Source organism: Benincasa hispida, chromosome 11 (genome assembly GCF_027475165.1).
Source record: "Benincasa hispida cultivar pf3 chromosome 11, pf3_genome.v1.1, whole genome shotgun sequence".
Taxonomy (NCBI): domain Eukaryota; kingdom Viridiplantae; phylum Streptophyta; class Magnoliopsida; order Cucurbitales; family Cucurbitaceae; genus Benincasa; species Benincasa hispida.
In genome coordinates, this window is record NC_143488.1 from 39,186,537 (window position 1) to 39,190,549 (window position 4,013).

At 37.4% G+C, this 4,013-nt stretch overlaps 1 long non-coding RNA gene across 3 annotated transcripts; it reads left to right on the forward strand.

Annotated features, from left to right (window-relative positions):
* The first annotated feature begins 231 nt into the window (after positions 1-231).
* Positions 232-2,230, forward strand: LOC150032632 (uncharacterized). 3 transcript variants are annotated; one of them, XR_016524452.1, is made up of 2 exons: positions 232-968; positions 1,987-2,230. It is a non-coding gene; the product is annotated as an uncharacterized LOC150032632 (long non-coding RNA). The 3 variants fall into 3 exon arrangements; XR_016524453.1 differs by having other exon boundaries at positions 232-776; positions 901-2,230; XR_016524451.1 differs by having other exon boundaries at positions 232-776.
* Positions 2,231-4,013: the final 1,783 nt, after the last annotated feature.

The following is a 4,013-nucleotide window of genomic DNA, read 5'->3' on the forward strand; positions in this document are numbered from 1 at the left end:
TTCTTTTATTATTGAGAGCATTTTTGAAATTTTGGAAGTCAAGTGTAGTTGCGGAATTTAAATTTTTGGTGTTAAATTTATTCAATTTGGAAATTAACGACAAGAATTAATTTCATTTTGGAAAGAAAACGAATTTAATAGTATAAAGTGGAATAAGGAAATGAATAAAATAAAGTTTATTTTATTTCCTTTTTAGTTTTTATTTTATTATTATTTTTCTTTATTAAAAAAAAACCTTAAAATCTTCTTCTTCAACCTCACCGCACACGCCCCCCCTCCCCTTGAGAAAACCTAGCCGTCGACGACAGCTCAGTTTTTTTATCGAACCGACGAGCAGTCGGCAATTCGAAGCCCCTCAGCGTGCCGATTGGTCAGAGCAGACGCCTTGTCCGCTGCGTTCCGCTAAGAGCCCAGATCCAAAGGCGTCCGCTGCGTTCCGTCGAGAGTCACTCGCCCAAGCTTTGTCGGTCGTTCAGTCGTCGCTCGCGGTCAATCTCACCGCGCAACCCTCCCCTATAACCTCTGCTGACCGCCGCCTCCCTTCACTGCCCAGATCTGAACGCCGCTGCACCGCCCCTTCACTCATCTGGACCACGAAGCAGTCACCGCCACTTGATTCACGCTCAGCCGCGCCTCTGATCGTCGAATCCCGATGGTATTGCTCGCCAACCTGCACTGCTTTCCGTGGGTTGCAGGTCAATGCCCAGAATCTCGAGTTTGACAGTCACGCAAGGGTGCTTCAGATCAGTCATTTCTTGTTGTTTGTACTGCCAACGGTAAGGGTCGTCGAAACTTATGGATTTGGAGTAAGATTGTGCTATTTTTTTAATTGGATTTATTGGCTAATGGTGTTCTGCTTCAACCTATTGACACATATTTGTTTGGGTTTTAAAAATCAAGTTTTGGAGAAGCTTTGAAGTTAGAAGGGTGCTGTTAGGATTTTGGTTGTGGTTTCGACAAGCCTTTGAGTAAGATTATTGGGAATTATTTGGTTAATTTGGTTGCTGGAACTAAGCTCTTTTTATTAATTATAAATTTAGATTATGTTTAAGCCTAATTCAAGATCCATCTAAGTTAGGAGGAAGATTAATTTGCTTGTCGCTTAGACATAATTTTTGACTTCGAGGTAAGTAATCTTACCACTGGAACTACCCATGGGCCAGGCTTTAGTTGTATGCTAGCATGATTAGTGTGTGTTATGATAAATGTTAGCATGTTGATTGACAATATGACCTGAATCAAAGTATGTTCTGGCACAAATTCTGATTTGTTTACATACACACCTAAGTGTTTGATCGTTAGTATGTGATAGTATGTGTTTTCATATGTTGATGTCTGATCTGCTAGTGTTGAGGCATACTTGCATGTTGTGGATTTATGATATAAGTTATACATGGATGATGTATAATATGTTATTAAGAATGATGTGTATGTGATGAAGCCATGGTATCAAGGATTTTTATGTATATTTTAGAACTGTACAATGTTGAATCATAGCACGTTAAGACTGTATGAATATCCTCATTGATTAGTTAGATGCTCACTAGTTTGTGTTTCCTTCGGGATTCACCAGTTTGTGTTTCCTTCGAGATTCACCAGTTTTGTGTTTCCTTCGGGATTCACCAGTTTGTGTTTCTTTCGGGATTCACCAATTTGTGTTTCTTTCGGGATTCACCAATTTGTGTTTCCTTCGAGATTCACCAGTTTTGTGTTTCCTTCGGGATTCACCAGTTTGTGTTTCCTTCGGGATTCACCAGTTTTGTGTTTCCTCCGAGATTCATCAGTTTTGTGTTTTCTTCGGGATTCACCAGTTTTATGAGCATACTTAACTACAATAGGATAGGATAGGACTCAGTCTCTCATCTGTTACATGTATTTATGTGCCATATGCGGGTATCTAGAGGACATAGATACCTAGCCTGACCCCAGTGGTGGGGCTACTTACTGAATATTTCATACTCATTCTTTCTTATGTTGATGTTTCAGGTAAGGGTAGAGATGCACCGGCGATGGCACAGCGGAATTCGTGATCGTGTCACTGGGACTAGTTTTTTACGCTTCTACATCATGAGATTTAAAGTTCTTTTCATGTTTCTCTCAATGTTTAGTTTTGATGTTTGAAACTTATTATTAAGAATCGATTTTCATATGTATTTATTAACCTTTATGATTTATGGGTACCCTATTATTGTTGCATTTAATAAATGTCTTTTGACTTCTCTTGTTTTAATTAGCATTTATTTCAAATAACTGAGCGTCGTTTTAAATTCTTTGCACGCATTTATTTTAGTAACGACCTTACCTAAGTCCTAGAGGGTCGGGTCGTTACATGATTAATATTATCCTCTAACCTTAGTTGAGGGAGAACCCTTTTGCTCAATCGCTCAATATCGAAATCCTTAGTTGGTGTGGAGTAATCTTAACACAACCAACGTCGAATAATAATCCTTAACTGATGTAGAATAATCTCAATACAATCAACGTCAATAATACCTACGTGCACATAGTTATGTTCTAGATACCGTCATACCTTAGGTATTAGGGGACTCAGATACCTTCTCATAGTTCTTCAGTATCAAGATTCCTAAGTAACTAACCCAGATACCTTTTCCTAGTTCTTCAGTATCGGGTTTCCTCATTAAAACATCATCAAATCTCAAATTTATTTAAGTACTCAATCTTAAAGCATCAAGCATTCATGTAGCTTAAACATCTTATATATATAATACTGAGGAATAACTCAATTCAATGAATGCTTTATGAAATATGTTTCTGAGCGTTAAAACTCAAGTATGCTTAAGAAATTTATAAGAAGAGCATACTTAAAACTCGTTTAAAATTTTAAGAATAGCATGCCCGGGAAAACTCTTAAGTAAAGCATGTAATAAGCTTACATCATGAAATCATTAATTCATTTTGAAAAACATGTCACTTGCAGTTTACCAGCAGTGTTTCCCCTTCTTTCTCAAACCTCTTTCGTTTTCTGTCTCCTTCTGGGATCCCGAGCCAACTCTAACTGGTATGAAACTAGACCTCTGGACATGTTCGTTGATTTCGTGATTTGAGCTTAGGAGTGTATTGTATAAAGTAATTGAAAAAATGTGTAAATGTAAATGATGCGTTGATGCATTTATGATGCGTTACTGACACGTTGATGCATTAGTGATGTGCAACAGGACGCATGACACTCCTCTATAGATGTTCAAGTTTTTCTGAATCAGATCCAAGTATAAATCCAACTCAGGTTCCTAGTAAGTCCAGGGTCGAACTCAGGGATTCAGATTAAAGCTAACGCAGACCTTACATTGTAACTATTGTAGAAGTATCCTAAGTGAATGTAGAAATGAGTTATTTATACTAAGCTACGGTGTGTGTGCAAGAAGATACAAAAGGGTCAAGTAAAGGATAAGGGGTCGTGCGAAAAAATGGAGTTTGATGCAAGTGATATGCGTCGATCTAAGTTAGGTGTACATGAACAAGAATATGATGTGAATGAGATGACTTGTTTAACTCTGTTTATGCGTTAGACTCTATTCAACACTTCTCAATGCAAATATCATACAATACCTATCTCTAGGATGTATGTGTCAATCACAGGATGCAATAAAACACCAGTGCATCTATCTCTAGATATACTAAGCGTTTGATGCTGGCTTACTTATTCTCTCGAATAATTTAAGCTAAAGCTGCTTTTACCAATTGATTTAGTCGGTTTAAGCGTTTCAAAATGAAATTTTGTATGAAGTTATAGATGCATCCAACATAAAATAAGAAATAAAGAATGGCAAAGTATGATAGACTAAATATGTCAATTTATAAGGAAATTGATTATATTTACAAAACCAACACTTCATCAACTGAGAAGATGAAAACGGTAAGTAGAACGAAATGAAAAGAGTCAAGCCGCAGAGTACAATCTCTTGTCCTCTTTGGCTCAATTCTAGTTCGTGTTCAACCACTTATGGAAGAATTAGAAGAAATATCTCTCTCGAGCTCAGCTTCCTCCGCTCCTT